The sequence below is a fragment of the Coregonus clupeaformis genome, chromosome 32 (genome assembly GCF_020615455.1).
Source record: "Coregonus clupeaformis isolate EN_2021a chromosome 32, ASM2061545v1, whole genome shotgun sequence".
Lineage (NCBI taxonomy): Eukaryota > Metazoa > Chordata > Actinopteri > Salmoniformes > Salmonidae > Coregonus > Coregonus clupeaformis.
The window spans coordinates 4,553,414-4,572,175 of NC_059223.1; positions in this window are offsets into that span (position 1 = coordinate 4,553,414).

The following is an 18,762-nucleotide window of genomic DNA, read 5'->3' on the forward strand; positions in this document are numbered from 1 at the left end:
GCGCCCCTGGTCTGGTCCCGCTGGCTGGAGCTGGACTGGACCTCGGTGGAGCGGATTGCTTAGTCTCCGGTGTGGAGCAGCTGACTGGTACCTGACCAGGCACCGGTGAAGCAGGCACGGGCTGTGCCGGACTGACGACTCGCACCACAGGCTTGGTGCGGGGAGCAGGGACGGGCCGGACCGGGCTGGCGACGCGCACCACAGGCTTGGTGCGGGGAGCAGGAACAGGCCGGACCGGGCTGGCGACGTGCACCACAGGCTTGTTGCGGGGAGCAGGAACAGGCCAGGCCGGGCTGACGACGCGCACCATCGGCTTGGTGCGAGGGGCAGGAACAGGCCGGGCCGGGCTGGCGACGCGCATCACAGGCTTGGTGCGGGGAGCAGGAACGGGCCGGACCGGGCTGGCTAAGCGCACGACTGGCTTGGTGCGGGGAGCAGGAAAAGGCCGGGCCGGGTTGGCGACGCGCACCATTGGCTTGGTGCGGGGAGCAGGAACGGGCCGGGCCGGGCTGGCGACGCGCACCACAGGCTTGGTGCGGGGAGCAGGAACAGGCCGGGCTGTGCTGGCGACGCGCACCATAGGCTTGGTGCGGGGAGCAGGAACGGGCCGGACCGGGCTGTGGAGACGGACTGGAGGTCTGGAGCGAAGAGCTGACACAACCCGTCCTGGCAGAATGCCTATTTTTACACACTCTGTGTGAGGCATCAGCACAGGACGTACAGGGCTGTGTACTCGTACTGGCACTACAGCACGTGACACTGGCGCAGGATATCCGGGACCGAGGAGGGGTACTGGAGGCCACGAGCGTTGAGCCGGCACACTTCGTCCTGGCTGCATGCCCACCTTAGCACGACACATGCGTGGTGCTCGCACAGGACGTACCGGACTGTGCCGGACTACTCGCGGCACAGTACGCAGCTCCGCATACCTCGGAACCTTCCCAGTCTCACGCTGCCTAGCCTGAGTACGGGGAGTTGGCTCTGCTCTACCTCTAGGCTCCGCCAACCTCCCTTCCAGCCCCCCAAACCCGGTGGCCTCCTCTCCTAATCCACAAACTCGCCCAGTAGCTGCCTCCAGCAGCCCTGTCGTCCATGCCGTGTGCCCCCCCAAAAAAATGTATTGGGGTTGCCTCTTGCGTGTCCGACGTCGGCCCGGTTGGCGCCGCTGCTCCTCTCTATGGCACGCCTCCACCGTCTCCTCCCACGGACGGCGATCCATACCGGCCTGGATTTCCTCCCAAGTCCAGGACCCCTGCCCGTCCAAGATCTCCTCCCAAGTCCAGGCTGTCTGCTCCTGGACACGCTGCTTGGTCCTGTTTTGGTGGGATCTTCTGTCACGATCGTCATAATAAGTGGACCAAGGCGCAGCGTGATATGCGTACATCTTTTTAATAGTGTACTTAAACAAATATACAAAACAACAAAACGAAACATGAAGTCCTCGGATAACACACACAAACCTACACGGAACAAGATCCCACAAAACACAAGTGCACAACAGGCTGCCTAAGTATGGTTCCCAATCAGAGACAACAAGCAACAGCTGATTCTCGTTGCCTCTGATTGAGAACCACCCCGGCCAACCTAGAAAACACATGAACTAGAAACTGAACATAGAACACAAAACATACACACTACACAAATAAACTAACACCCTGGCTCAACATACAAGAGTCCCCAGAGCCAGGGCGTGACAAAAACGACATTGGTAGAGAAATTAACATTAAATTATTTGTCAACAGCTCTGGTGGATATTCCCGCAGTCAGGATGCCAATTGCGCACTCCCTCAAAACTTTAGACATTCATAGCATTATGTTGTGCGACAAAACTGCACATTTTAGAGTGGCCTTTTATTGTACCCAGCACAAGGACTGTGCACAAAACTTGAGAGAAATATGTTTTTTGTGTGTCTGGAAAATTTCTGGGTTCTTTAATTTCAGCACATTAAACACTTTACATGTTGCATTCATATTTAGTTCACTTTATAGAGAGAAAAATAGAGAGAGCAGTAATGTGTGCCAGAGGGAGCAAATCTCCCATAGAAGCCTGTCAAGCCAAACAGTCTAAGTGGCTATAAACAAAAGGAGTTTTCTCCCTTAACAAGCTCAACAGGACCCTCAGAGGGGATGTGACACAGAAACACCTACTCTCTAGGGTGACAGGGAATGTCTGCCACCAATCAGTCATGCCCTATGGTCAATGGAAACAAAGCCACTATGTGATTAATCAAATAGAAAACACAATAGGCATCACAACATGTATCATGTCACTTGTTTTCATGTATTATGCTAGATACTACTTATATGGGATGTGAAATAGAAATATATGTGCTAACTCATCTGAAAAATAATGTAATTACATTTTCCAGAAGTGTCTTTTCTTATATTACTTAGAGTGCAATGCATTACAAATATTCAAGTTACAGTAGACAGACACACATATGCTTCCTCCCCCTCCACACACATACTCACACACACACTTAGACTGTATCTTCCTTGAAGGCACTGGCAGTGTTTTGAAGATACGCTCTCTGTCACAGAAATCATTTGAAACACCCCTTTCAGACTGCCATAGCTCTGTTTGGGCTTTGATCAAAGCCAACAATGTCAATTTGGAGAGAACTGCTGTGAAGTAATGTATGATGAAACTGTCAGAAAGTTGTTTCTGCTCTCCTGTGCATCGTAAAATAATCATTATCTTGCTGCCTCCCAAATGTCTTATATTTTTATTTGCAAGGATTTCCTCTATGGTTTTCTACATATGGAGTGTCATTGAACACAATGGATTACATTAACCGTACAATATTCTAACTTGATTGTTAGCCACACATAATGTGAAATTATGAGTGACATTTTGGTTACATACAATGCCTTTCCACTGCAGTACACAATTTTAACTGGGGTATCTTCCCTAATCACTAATGTGAAGCACATACTGTATTCTCAGTCTTGGGGGTACACTTTGACTCATTATATCAATTGATCAGACATCAGTTTTTTGCAGCACACTTTGTTTGCTTCGTGATGGCCCAGCTCAGTTTATAGATCCGCACATGCCCTTGCAGTAAATTGTATGCTTTATAATCCTAAGAGAAGCTGACAGGGCAGATATTTAAACATGGATGGACGGCGCCATGAGCCAACATGATTTAACAACACATTCATCTTTACACTAATGCAGTCAATAACATATTAAGCAAGCTACAAAACCTAAATGAATGAGAGGTAATGTGATGCCACACTCTTTGAAATCTCTACTAGTCAGCAGCACTGCTTATGCCAAGTCATTTCTCTTCTTGTTTTTTTTTAGGGGTGTGTGCTTGATTAAAGTTGGGCTCATTCCACAGATTTGGTCCACCAATGCTATTTCCAATGGCTGGAAAAGTGATAATCTCCATCACTAAAATGGCCATCATGACATTGACAAGGACACAACATTTCCCCATGAGTTAAATGTAATGTATTAGTTGGCATACTTTGTAGATAGCTGCTTTGGAATTTATGATAGTCAAAGACTTTATGCAGCATATTTTTCTTCATATTACAGAAGATGAACAGTAATGGGTTGCTTTAGTTGCCACCAAATACCTTCACTCACCATCTTAGTCAGCTAAAGTGTGGATCTCTAAAATATAGATATTTTCTTTCATGGAATAAATCTGTGATATTAAATCAATCAGATTTTCTGTGATATACCAAGTCCTTACCTGGTCATGCGAGACCGAAGCACTTAATTGGTGAATGTTAAGCAGTGTGCCTCAGTGGTTTGTTTGTTCAGGGACAGCACATGTACAGTATGCAGACACTGAAGGCCTGTAGCTTCCTGATTACTTTTCTACATCCACAACTCAATAGTAGGCTCTTTCCCATTCTGCTTCAGCTTCAGCTCTTTGGCTCCCAGGTCTCTTCGGCCACACTGGTTTCAGAGGGAGTTATGGGAAGTGGTGAGATGCCCAGGTCTCCATCACTAATGCAGGGCTTCCTAGTAACCTTACACAGGGAGCTTCACCCGGCAGCGGAGACAGCAGCGTACCTTTCAATTTTACCTAAAATATTTGAACTGAATCAACAACCTAACTTGGCATTCTTTGCCAGCAATCAAAAATCCACTTCCTGGAATACTTTTTTAGTGCAAAGTCTCTTCTCTCACACCTGACAGAGCTGTTTGACCTGCACTTAAATTACTCTCATTCCTGAATAAACTAGTATCTTTAGTGTGAAAACTATGGAACATAGTGTAGTAACAAGGGTGCATTTCCACGCAGCATGAGAAGATACATCAGTATTTGTGCCCTATTTACATTCGTGTGACTCACTTCAAATGTATCTGACTTTTTTGCATACCTTGTTGATCTCACCTGCGGCAAACTCTATGAGAGAGTTATGCCCTCAGGATCTGATATTCAAATCAAAATATACAGTAACCCTTGACTTCCAGAAGCACATACCCACTCGCAGCATTCCGTTTTGCTGTAGTGGGTGGCACACATTGAATAATAGATGGACTTAATTGTCCACAAAGAGGATCATTGTGTAGGCAACAAAAGCAACACCAACAGCAACGTGCAAAAGCAAAATAAACAACAACAAAACAACACAACTTGTTCAGATGCACAGAGCAAAATCAGAGCAACTGTAAAATAATACATTGCAGATTACAGTTTTTCTCAATCAAGCAATTTTTGGATCTGTCTTGAAACTTATCTATAGCAGAACAGCAATGATCAAATGCTAAAATATATTTACAGAACTTCTGATCACTTCCCTTAGTACCTGACATGGATATCTTAGACCGGGCTTTTGCAAATGTATTAAAAATAAAAAAACGGAAATATCAAATTTACATAAGTATTCAGACCGTTTACTCAGTACTTTGTTGAAGCACCTTTGGCAGCAATTACAGCCTTGAGTCTTCTTGGGTATGACGCTAAAAGCTTGGTACACTTGTATATGGGGAGTTTCTCCCATTCTTCTCTGCAGATCCCCTCAAACTCTGCCAGGTTAGATGGGGAGCGTCGCTGCACAGCTATTTTCAGGTCTCTCCAGAGATTGGGTTAAAGTCCGGGCTCTGGCTGGGCCACTCAAGAACATTCAGAGACTTGTCCCAAAGCCACTCCTGCATTGTCTTGGCTGTGTGCTTAGGGTCGTTGTCCTGTTGCAAGGTGAACCTTCGCCCCGGTCTGAGGTCTTGAGCGCTCTGGAGCAGGTTTTCATCAAGGATCTCTCTGTACTTTGCTCTGTTCATATTTCCCTCAATCCTGACTGGTCTCCCAGTCCCTGCCCCTGAAAAACTCCCCCACAGCATGATGCTGCCACCACCATGCTTCACCGTAGGGATGGTGCCATGTTTCCTCCAGATGTGACACTTGGCATTCAGGCCAAAGAGCTCAATATTGGTTTCATCAGACCAGAGAATCTTGTTTCTCATGGTCTGAGAGTCCTTTAGGTGCCTTTTGGAAATTTTCAAGCGGGCTGTCATGTGCCTTTTACTGTGGAGTGGCTTTCGTCTGGCCACTCTACCATAAAGGCCTGATTTGTGGAGTGCTGCAGAGATGGTTGTCCTTCTGGAAGGTTCTCCCATCTCCACGGAGGAACTCTAGAGCTCCTCAGAATGACCATCGGGTTCTTGGTCACATCCCTGACCAAGGCCCTTCTCCTCCGATTGCTCAGTTTGGCTGGGCGGCCAGCTCTAGGAAGAGTCTTGGTGGTTCCAAACTTCTTCCATTTAAGAATGAAGCCAATGTGTTTTTGGGGACCTTCAATGCTGCAGAATTGTTTTGGTACCCTTCCCCCGATCTGTGCCTCGACACAATCCTGTATCGGAACTCTACAAACAATTCCTTGGACCTCATGGCTTGGTTTTTGCTCTGACATGCACTGTCAGCTGTTATATAGACAGGTGTGTGTCTTTCCAAATCATGTCCAATCAATAGAATTTACCACAGGTGTGCTCCAATGAAGTTGTAGAAACATCTCAAGGATGATCAATGGAAACAGGATTTACCTAAGCTCAGTTTCGAGTCTCATAGGAAAGGGTCTAAATACTTACGTAAATAAGATATTTCTGTTTTTTATTTTCTAAAAAAACAGTTTTTGTCATTATGGGGTATTGTGTGCAGATTGATGAAGAAAAAATGCAATTTAATCAATTTTAGAATAAGGCTGTAACGTAACAAAACGTGGAAAACGGGAAGGGGTCTGAATACTTTCCGAATGCACTGTATGTGGAAAGGCAATGGGGACTGTCTAATTGTTGTGATATGTTACAATATTGTGGACATGCAGAGAATGAAGTTGGGATACTTCTAAGTAACTTTGGGTTACTCCTAAATCATCATCTCCAACATTGTGACCTTCCATTATAGAGCTTTGCTTTGGTGTGGATGTATGCCTATACGTTCATATCAGTCATATCAATGGAAAGTCTACAAAACTATGAGCAAACCAACCTTTTATATTGAAAACATGGAATCGGATTGTGATGATACCGATAAATGAATGAACCTGGGCTTTTTAAAACACCGACTAACTTTCTGTTTTGTCTGCTTGGACTTAAGAGATAAGTATGGTTGCATTAATCTTTTTGCAGGCAGTCATGTTGTTTTGTTGAATGTATTAGCAATTTTGATGGTATAGTATAGTTTTGATGAATGTATTTACTGTTTTGCAAAAGGCCACAGAGTTCTGTGTCTTGTGGACTCTGTTTTGAAAATCGTCAACATTCCAAAAAATGCTTGTACACGATTGAGAAAATTGTAATTAAACAAGAACTGCAAAGCTGTTAGTAAAGAAAGCAAAATATTGGTATTGTACTTTATATTGGAATAATGTTTATTAAACTGAAACAATTTCCTCACCTCACTTAACCCCTTTTTTTATGGCAAAAGGAGGCATAAGATACCCTAATTATAAATTAGGCTTTCTCAATGGTTGCAGCACTACAAACGCAAAATACAGTTTTGAATTCACTCAGGATAACCCACAACCAAATTAATAAATGGTTCCGTAAATGAGAAAGGTGTGTGTGTCTGTGTGTGAGTTTGTGTGTGTTTGTTTATGTGAGCGTGGTTGTGTGTGTTCGTGTATAGGAGTGAGAGAGCAAGACACATTTTATTTTCATGCATGTTTAATGTGATATACACCCCCATTACGTTTTGTGGAAATATACATAACAGGAAAAAGCAACTTCAATTAACAAGTGAGCAAAGACTGCCGGCCTCTGATTGCAAAGGGAAAACACAGGACAATACATACAATTTACAAGACTTCTAATTCAGCCTCCTTGTTTGGAAAATTGAATACACAATACAGTGTGAGTAGAGCATATTTATGGGTGGAAGCGGTGGTTATAATTGATTTGTTTAAACTAATGTGTGCTATTCTACCTCCATTTGGCCAATAGCCTTAAACCCAGTCAAGACAACAAGAAAAAAGAGACAGACTTCCGAGGGTTTGGGAAATAACCTGGGTCATTCGTTTTGCTCAAAGAAGAAAAGGTTGAGGACGGAATAGATAAACCCAAGATTAATTCATGATACTGCTGCTATTGTGACTAATAATGTTACCTTTGTCATTGGAATCCCTATGGAAATATACAAATTCAGAATTGTTCTATACTCCATGGTTCACTCTCCCGTATGAAGAAATAATTTCAATTTCACCTCTGGATGAGCATCTACTCAGGAGTAATTATTTCAATACAATAAATGGTTCTGTGGTGGAATAGTCTGCAGCACACCAAGGAAGAAAAAAATATGATTTGTATGAAGCAGTAAATTACGCTCGACTGTAATGATGACGAGGAAAGTAAACACAACATGAAATTATGATGGTGTTGTTGATGTGGGACACGTGTACATTTTTATTATCGAACGTTGTCCTGGTTCATCATGGTCAACTGACTTCATAAAGCTGGACTTCTACAAAGCTTGTATAAAGGTGTTAAGAGGATGCAGTGTGACAGATGATTGAAGAGCATTGTGATTCAGTGGCCCACTGGGATATGGTTAATCATGTCAACCTCCTAAATTCAGACATATTTATCTGCTGTCATGGGGATATGGCTTTGCATGCCAGGGTGCATATTGGGCAGTTGAGATGATGAGAGATGTACTCTACTAGGGCCATTTAACGTCATGGTAACAAGGGAGGAGGCTGCTCATCGATTTATGTCTGGCTGACACCACTCCTCACATGAAGATGAAATGTGAGGCAGGATGTTCTCACATTGAGGTGACCTACAAGACTGAAAGAACATGCAATGTACTTTGACTTAGTGTTTTCAGATGATTCATCATGAAGCGTTATGAACAAAGGTCTGGATTCAATCCGTACCGCCAAAGTATTAGTATTGCGGAAGATCCCCATTATAGCTAGATCGAATTTTAAAGGCAATGTTCACACATTCGCGGAGACTGCATTCACGGTAAACAGTGCATACTGTATGTCGGCTCAATCGGATATTACCTTTAAATTCTAATATGGATCTTCCGTGATACTTCCTGGATACGGATTGAATCCAGCCCAAAGTGTGGGAAGGGTTAAGGACCTACTAATATTACAAAAATAAACTTGAATATAAAAGCAACACATTGTGTATTTTCCACTGGGACTTAAAAGTAATAGGAATTCCATAAAGAGAACAGACAGGTGAAGGACAATACAGCCACACAACACAAATAAGTGTAAGACATGGTCTTCTACCACTTACTGTAAATGTTACCTTGTTAGTATTAAAGTCGTCAACTCAGAGGTCTGTTTATCAGCTGAGACATTGTAAAAGCTGGTTTTTGATTTACAACACCATTACCAGACAATATTGGGACACTGGTCCAGTGTCAAAAGAGCATATTGTTATGTTGTTGTTCATGACAAAGTGGTTTGCCAGAGGGGATGGTAATTAGATCTGCTTTCAGTTGACTCCCGGCAAGGGAATTATTGGTAATCATCCATGTAATGCAGTGCCACTCATTTTTCTGACAGCTCTGTGAAACAATGGGTTTTTTAGTCATTTTAATGCTAATTTTTATATGCACAGACTAGCCCAGTGAATCAATATCAAAAGCAGAGCAGTTTTAGGTCCATTGCTCTGGGAAGATACTCATGGAAATTTGTCAGTAGTATTTGTTAATTTCGGTTATACTGAATACAACCCATTCACTTCGGCGTCTGTTGAGTGCCTGCTGCCTGCAAGCCCCAAGAAAAACAACAATAAAACACAAAATGTTGAGAGACTCTAAAAGGATGTCATTATTAATTAAAGCATCCCATCTCTGCTCTTAAACCATTCACCTTCTCCAGGCTAGAGTCTTCCTCTCTGCATGAGTGGTCTGCTGTCTTTGTGTGGTGCCATTTAATAAGCATCCTTGTACCCCTCGGGACCTGACCATGGTCCTTTCAGTGACTGTGTAGTAGCTAGAGCTCTGTCATACCAGCACAGGACCATCTCCATTGCCTTGCCTGCAAGATTCAGCAGAAAAGAAGGAACCCCTCTTCAGCATCCCATCTCCAAATCTGTGAGCTGTCAGCTTCTATTTAGAGTATGCATTTATTCCTCTCTGGTGTTTTTACTTATTTATTAGAAAATATGCGTCAAGGGGTTGACTTGCATGAAGACATGCCAAGACACACAGAAAACGAGCAGTGTCAGGGCATTTATCACTTCACTAGACACTATTCTCTGTAAATGTACAGCCTCATTGATCATGTCCTTAGTCAGTGACAACCTCTATTTTGAACACAAAGAATGCTGGGCCTTGGTTAATTTGTTTTACCTGTAAAAAAAAAAAATCTAACTGTAAACAGTGCAAAGCTATGAAACAATGAAGAAACCTCATGTCCTCGAGTGGAAGCTGTTCTGTGCCAAACACATTTTTATTCTGGTCAAATATGAAAGGCTCAGTGTTGTGATATGTTTGTCTTATTTCTAATATGTGAGAGGCTTTGCCACAATATGAAACAAATCACATTTTGAAGGCACTGGATCAAAGGAGGAGAGGCAGATTAATAAATAAGAATGCATAAAGGGTGAATATAACAGGATTGCATCCATTGGCTCTTGCTGAGGTGTCTGCACACCTGCCTTGACTGTCAAGCACCAGTAGGCTTTAGTGGTTTAGTTTAAGGTAAATTTAGCACAAGACACTAGGGGTTTTACATTCAAGTCTTTTTTGTAATACAATAGACCTTCATTTAAAAAACAGAAATTAAATAATCTACAGGTGGGCAGTGAGGTCCCCATTCACTGACTTTGTCAAATTAATATTTAAAAATTCAACAGAGCTGCCCCCCACCTCCTGCACCCCAGCCCTTGGTCATGTCACACAGTCAGGAAAAGCAAGCTGTCCAGAAAATACCTTTAACGACAGTAAAATGTCCCTTGGAAATTCAGTTTTTATCATTGGATACAACTTCATAATTGCATGTAGTTACAGTGGGGAAAAAAAGTATTTAGTCATCCACCAATTGTGCAAGTTCACCCACTTAAAAAGATGAGAGAGGCCTGTAATTTTCATCATATGTACACGTCAACTATGACAGACAAATTGAGATTTTTTTTCTCCAGAAAATCACATTGTAGGATTTTTTATGAATTTATTTGCAAATTATGGTGGAAAATAAGTATTTGGTCACCTACAAACAAGCAAGATTTCTGGCTCTCACAGACCTGTAACTTCTTCTTTTTGAGGCTCCTCTGTCCTCCACTCGTTACCTGTATTAATGGCACCTGTTTGAACTTGTTATCAGTATAAAAGATACCTGTCCACAACCTCAAACAGTCACACTCCAAACTCCACTATGGCCAAGACCAAAGAGCTGTCAAAGGACACCAGAAACTAAATTGCAGACCTGCACCAGGCTGGGAAGACTGAATCTGCAATAGGTAAGCAGCTTGGTTTGAAGAAATCAACTGTGGGAGCAATTATTAGGAAATGGAAGACATACAAGACCACTGATAATCTCCCTCGATCTGGGGCTCCATGCAAGATCTCACCCCGTGGGGTCAAAATGATCACAAGAACGGTGAGCAAAAATCCCAGAACCACACGGGGGGACCTAGTGAATGACCTGCAGAGAGCTGGGACCAAAGTAACAAAGCCTACCATCAGTAACACACTACGCCGCCAGGGACTCAAATCCTGCAGTGCCAGACGTGTCCCCCTGCTTAAACCAGTACATGTCCAGGCCCGTCTGAAGTTTGCTAGAGTGCATTTGGATGATCCAGAAGAGGATTGGGAGAATGTCATATGGTCAGATGAAACCAAAATATAACTTTTTGGTAAAAACTCAACTCGTCGTGTTTGGAGGACAAAGAATGCTGAGTTGCATCCAAAGAACACCATACCTTTTTATGCAAAGGGACCAGGACGACTGATCTGTGTAAAGGAAATAATGAATGGGGCCATGTATCGTGAGATTTGAGTGAAAACCTCCTTCCATCAGCAAGGGCATTGAAGATGAAACGTGGCTGGGTCTTTCAGCATGACAAAGATCCCAAACACACCGCCCGGGCAACGAAGGAGTGGCTTCGTAAGAAGCATTTCAAGGTCCTGGAGTGGCCTAGCCAGTCTCCAGATCTCAACCCCATAGAAAATCTTTGGAGGGAGTTGAAAGTCTGTGTTGCCCAGCGACAGCCCCAAAACATCACTGCTCTAGAGGAGATCTGCATGGAGGAATGGGCCAAAATACCAGCAACAGTGTGTGAAAACCTTGTGAAGACTTACAGAAAACGTTTGACATGTGTCATTGCCAACAAAGGGTATATAACAAAGTATTGAGAAACTTTTGTTATTGACCAAATACTTATTTTCCACTATAATTTGCAAATAAATTCATTAAAAATCCTACAATGTGATTTTCTGGAATTTTTTTCCTCATTTTGTCTGTCATAGTTGACGTGTACCTATGATGAAAATTACAGGCCTCTCTCATCTTTTTAAGTGGGAGAACTTGCACAATTGGTGGCTGACTAAATAATTTTTTCCCCCACTGTAATGCAGGTTTACTTTTCCCGTAATGGCCTGCAACAATTCCATTCCAAGAATTGTTCATCATTCAAAGGTTAAAATGGAGAGAAAAAAGCAGAGTAATTGTTACAATTAGTAAGCCTTTCGAAAGGCTCCATACTGGTTTAGTAAGATGTATGGTAAAACAACTTAATGTGTTCCTAGCTGACCTTCATCCCATATAAACAAGGTCAGATAGACAGTGTGTGACCCTCACAAATATTCAATACACGTGTCTGCATTCAATCTGCCCAGTGGATCCATCAGCTGGGCCAATCAGGCCCCTGGGAGGGGGGAAAGCAACCCCTGCTAGAGCCACGTTTACTCTCACTTTCAAATGGGGCATTAATGATTTATAGATGTTTGCTTTAAAAAGTAATTGGCATTAATCCCATGGCTCATTAACTGTTTAATTAAAATTAAATTCTGTGTTAGGAGTTAAGCAGATTGAGAGTATTTCCTCCTGGTGGGTGGTTGTTGAATCACCTCATTTTAGGAAACGCTACATGTGTAATAACAAGTTTGACATGAGCAAACACCACACATTAAGGAACATACAATTGAAATGCCTATTGACCAGCACATGTCTTTGTTGTATGATTATAACAAGTAATAGATCATAATATTAAGAGTAGGGTTATAATCATAATATAACAAAGCATTTTATTATTATTATTTTGCTATTTTATATGTCACAAATTAACGTTTATAGTATGCATTATTATGAAAGAGTTTACCTTAGATACTACTAATACATAGTAGTGTACTCTAAAACATATTAACTTTATCATATTTATCTCTCAAGCTTGGCATCACTGTTCTACTCAAATGTCTACGACTCAACTCAGGGCTGACAGTTAGACAACAAATAAGATAGTATGTGGGGGATTTTAATGCAACAGTGATCTGAGATAATGAAGAGTCTGTACTTCATCACCAGGCTCAGTGGTTGCAGAGTGCTTTAAATTGCTTTCTAATGGGTCTTTGTTACCTAATATGTGGTTTCGCTGTTTGTTTGAACAACCTGAGGGAGAGATGCACTGAGGAAGTAAAAAACCTAAGATTGATCGTAGAGCTCCTTGTAGTAACACAACCCCAGTCCTATCCTTGAGCAGGTTTTCATAGCATTTAAAATAGCAACTCAGTAATGGCAAACACAAGCACTTTGCAGCACAAGATGCGGTCTGAAAGTGCTAGGAAATGAAAGATGGTCAAGGGTATAAATTCTTGTTTTCCAAAATACCTCTTTACAGACAGTATTTGGTGCCACCTTATAAATTGACACATCTGTATTATGCTGAATATTTGAAATATGATAATGCATTAAAGTGTACTTCCACTTAACCAATTCAACCATTGATTAGTTTTCATACTATATGTTTCAACCTATTTCAATTCCCATCACAGGTATTTACAATTAGTGAATAATTCAGAGGTCTGAATTTGCATAACAAAACTGTCTTCATAGCTATAACACTAGTGTTGATACAAGCCTTATTTTATGAGGTACCACATTGTTTTCTCTCTTACTCCTCAAACAAAAACACTTCAAAATGGGTGCACTTTCTTTGGATAACAATAACTGAGGGGTTTTGGGTTATGAGTTTTATACTAATGTCTTTGCTAGGTCTGGCTGGGGTCCAGAGAAAAGGCAAGCTGGCAGACGCCTCCACATCAATATCCAAACTAGCCACAAGGGTCTAGACAAATGATCAGGAACTTTAAAGATAGCAGCTGGTACGTTGATGTGGGCTTTTCACAGTGAACTGTGGGTTTAGATTAATTTAAATGATGAGCCACAAACAAGAATTGATGTTGAGTGTTATCCTTAATTTTTGTACAGAAAGCTCACACCATTATCACCTATGACCGCCAAGTACTTTTGAACTTTGAATCGACAGCTACTTACCTCGATTTCGAACTCGATTTCGGTTCCTACTTCAACTCCAACTCAGCTGTTTCATTGTTTACTCCATTGTTCGGGCTCCCCAAGCACCGCAAGCGAAGACGAGGGAGGATGGCTGGAGTCCTTGTTAGACTCAGACACAGAGCAAATCGTCCGGCACTCTCCTCTTCTGTTTTATTGGCAAATGTCCAGTCACTTGAGAACAAAATGGATGAGTGCCGTTCGAAAGTTTCCTACCAAAGGGATGTGAAAAGTTTTAATATTCTATGCTTTTCAGAAACTTGGCTGATGGGCGGGTTTCTCAATGCTTCGTCATGACCGGACAGCAGACTTGGGCAAAACCAAAGGGGGAGGGGTGTGCCTCTTGGTAAACAACAACTAGTATGCTGCTTCAAGTGTGAAGGAAGTCTCAAGCTTTTGCTCAGCTGGGCCCAGATTCACAAAACACTTCTTACTCAAAAATGTAAGAAGCTTCTTAAGAAAAAAACTGGTCAAAAATATTATCTTGGATTTAAAACAATCAATACTGGAACTTTCAGATGAGGTTTGTGAGTGAATTAGCTTATTTTCTCACTTCCATGAGTTTAAGACAAGGGTTTAGCTATCTTGGAATTAAGAACATTTCCAAGAAGAAATCCAATAACTTTATTTTCAACAATCAGAAGCATACCACCTTGCATCCCACTGCTGGCTTGCCGCTGAAGCTAAGCAGGGTTGGTCCTGGTAGGTCCCTGGATGGGAGACCAGATGCTGTTGGAAGTTGTGTTGGAGGGCCAGTAGAAAGCAAGCTTTCCTCTGGTCTAAAAAAATATACCAATGGCCCAGGGCAGTGATTGGGGACATTGCCCTGTGTAGGGTGCCGTTTTTCAGATGGGATGTTAAACGGGTGTCCTGACTATCTGTGGTCACTAAAGATCCTATGGCACTTATCATAAGAGTAGGGGTGTTAACCCTGGTGTCCTGGCTAAATTTATAATCTGGCCCTCGTACCATCATGGCCATCCCCACCTTCCAATTGACTCATTCATCCCCCCTCCTCTCCCCTGTAACTATTCCCCAGGTCGTTGCTATAAATGAGAATGTGTTCTCAGTCATCTTACATGGTTAAAAAAATACACACACTATATACACTCACACAAACAAAACATACACACACTTAGTCCAGTGTTGCTCAGTTGGTAGAGCATGGTGCTTGTAACGCCAGGGTTGTGGGTTTGATTCCCATGGGGAAAAAGTACAAAATGATATGCACTCACTACTGTAAGTCGCTCTGGACATATAAAGATCCAGTCCATAAAGAAAATGTGAGGCCCATTACGCTTCAGTGTTGTGATGCAAAAATTCTAACATATCGCATGGAATTTAAAAGGGATTGTCAGATATTATTCATTCTAATCAGACAGGTTTTTTTACATGGACGATACATTGGAGATAATAGAACACATGCACTGGGAACAATAGAACACTATGAAAAATCTGGGAAACCAGGCCTTGTATTCATAACTGACTTTGAAAAGTATTTTGATATAGTACGACCTGGAATATTTCAATTCTGGAGAATCTCTTATACAATGGGTTGAAGTTAATGACTACTTCTCAGAAAGTATTAAACTGTTAAGAGGGGTAAAACAAGGTTGTCCACTGTCGGCATATCTATTTATTATGGCCATCGAAATGTTAACTCTTAAAATCAGATCCAACAAAAATATAAAGCGGCTAGAAATCCAAGGCTTAAAAACAAAGGTGTCATTGTACGCTGATGATTCATGTTTTCTTTTAAATCCACAATTTGGATCCCTCCATAGCCTCATAGAGGATCTAGATAATTTTTCTAACCTCTCTGGTTTACAAACAAATTATGATAAGAGTACTATATTACATATTGGATCACTAAAAAATTGAACTTTTACATTACAGTGTAGTTTACCAATAAAATGGTCTGAATGGTCTGGACATACTCTGTATTCATATCCCGAAATAAATTATCTCACTACAATAAATGTTAACTGAAAGTAGCATAAATAGATACGATCTTGCTACCATTGAAAGGAAAATACCTGTCTATTTGTGGAAAAATCACCCTGATTAACTCTTTAGTCATATCTCAGTTTACCTATTTGGTTATGGACCTGCCTACACCTAACGACTTGTTTTTAAAATTATTTTAGCAAAAAATTATCCAAAAATAAACGGGCCTATTTATATAATGAATATGAATTCGGAGGGCAGAAATTATTAAATATTAAAGCATTAGACCTCTCACTAAAGGCTTCAGTCATACAAAAACTATGTTTAAATCTGAACTGGTTCTCTAGCAGATTAGTAAGAATGGCTCACCCTGTGTTCAAGAATGGCCGTTTCCCTTTATTCAGATTACAACCTCTCACTTTCGTTTATTTGAAAATTAAATCAACTCCAAAATATAGCTATTTTTAAAACAAGACATAGAAAGTTGGTTGCAATTTCAGATGAAACCACCAGAAAATATTAAACTAAAATATACTAATTGATTTTAAAAAAACATTATAAAAAAAAAAAAACGGTATAATCTTTGTAAATGATATCATAAATAGGACTGGTGGAGTTATGTCGCACATGCAGCTAACAAAAATATATGCTCAATCCAAAATTACAACAAACTAATTGCAGCATTACCACAAAAATAGGAGAGGCAAATGGAAACTTGTCTGTCGGCCCTGCATTACAGACCAAAATTGGTTGTGATAAATAAAAAAGTATACCAGCTTCATTTACGGACAAAATAATTGACAGCTGTGCCATACAGTTTGCAAAATAGTTGGGAAGAGATTTTCAATGTACTGATTCCATGGCACATGATTTATGAACTGACACACAACGTTTTCAATTTAAATTATTATACAAAATTCTTGCAACCAATAGAATGTTATATGTATGGGGGATACAACATCCCATCTCTGCAGATTTTTCTGCGAAGAGACAGAATCATTTGATAATTTGTTTTGGTACTATCCATATGTAGCTTGTTTTTGGTCGAAGGTTCAGGAATGGCTGAAGATTTGAAACATTTGCCTGGAGTTAACTCTGCAAATAGTACCGCTGGGTGTTCTGAAAGCCATGGTCAATCGATCAATAATATAATAATACTCTTTGCAAAAATGTTTATCTTTAATTTACAATCTGTAGAAACTATGAGAGTAGAAAGGTTCAGAACTTTTGTGAAACATCAAAGCAAAGTTGAAAAATACATGGCAAATACAAATCAAAACTGGATGGTGTCCATTAGTTTACTCCAATTAAGGGAGGGGTGGTAGGGTAGGGGAAAACAAGAAAGGAAAATATGTTTAAAATATATATATACACTACCAGTCAAAAGTTTGGACACACCTACTCATTCAAGGGTTTTTCTTTATTTTTACTATTTTTTACACTGTAGAATAATAGTTATTAAATCAAAATTATGAAATAACACATATGGAATCATGTAGTAAACAAAAAAGTGTTAAACAAATCAAAATATATTTTATATTTGAGATTCTTCAAATAGCCACCCTTTGTCTTGATGACAGCTTTGCACACTCTTGGCATTCTCTCAACCAGCTACACCTGGAATGCTATTCTAACAGTCTTGAACGAGTTCCCACATATGCTGAGCACTTGTTGGCTGCTTTTCCTTCACTCTGCGGTCAGACTCATCCCAAACCATCTCAATTGGGTTGAGGTCGGGGGATTGTGGAGGCCAGGTCATCTGATGCAGCACTCTATCACTCTCCTTCTTGGTAAAATAGCCTGTACACAGCCTGGAGGTGTGTTGGGTCATTGTCCTGTTGAAAAACAAATGAGAGTCCCACTAAGCCCAAACCAGATGGGATGGCATATCACTGTACAATGCTGTGGTAGCGATGCTGGTTAAGTGTGCCTTGAAATCAAAATAAATCACAGACAGTGTCACCAGCAAAGCTCCCCCACACCATAACACCTCCTCCTCCATGCTTCACTGTGGGAACTACATATGCGGAGATCATCCATTCACCCACACCGCGTCTCACAAAAACACGGCGGTTGGAATCAAAAATCTGGACTCCAGACCAAAGGACAAGTTTCCACCGGTCTATTGTCCATTGCTCATGTTTCTCGGCCCATGCAGGTCTCTTCTTCTTATTGGTGTCCTTTAGTAGTGGTTTCTTTGCAGCAATTCAACCATGAAGGTCTGATTCACACAGTCCCCTCTGAACAGTTGATGTTGAGATGTGTCTGTTACTTGAACTCTGTGAAGAATTTATTTGTGCTGCAATTTCTGAGACTGGTAACTCTAATGAACCTCTCCTCTGCAGCAGAGGTAACTCTGGGTCTTCCATTCCTGTGGCGGTCCTCATGAGAGCCAGTTTCATTTTAGTGCTTGATGGTTCTTGCGACTGAACTTGAAGAAACTTTCCAAGTTCTTGAATTTTTCCGTATTGACTGACCTTCATGCCTTAAAGTAATGATGGACTGTCGTTTGTCTTTGCTTATTTGAGCTGTTCTTGCCATAATATGGACTTGGTCTTTTACCAAATCTTCTGTATACCCCCCCTACCTTGCCACAACACAGCTGATTGACTCAAATGCATAAAGAAGGAAAGGAATTCCACAAATTAACTTTTAAAAAGGCACACCTGTTAATTGAAATGCATTCCAGGTGACTACCTCATGAAGCTGGTTGTGAGAATGCCAAGAGTGTGCAATGCTTTCATCAAGGCAACGGGTGGCTATTTGAAGAATCTTAAAAATAAAACATATTTTTATTTGTTTAACCCTTTTTTTGGTTACTATATGATTCCATATGTGTTCTTTCATAGTTTTGATGTCTTCACTATTATTCTACAATGTAGA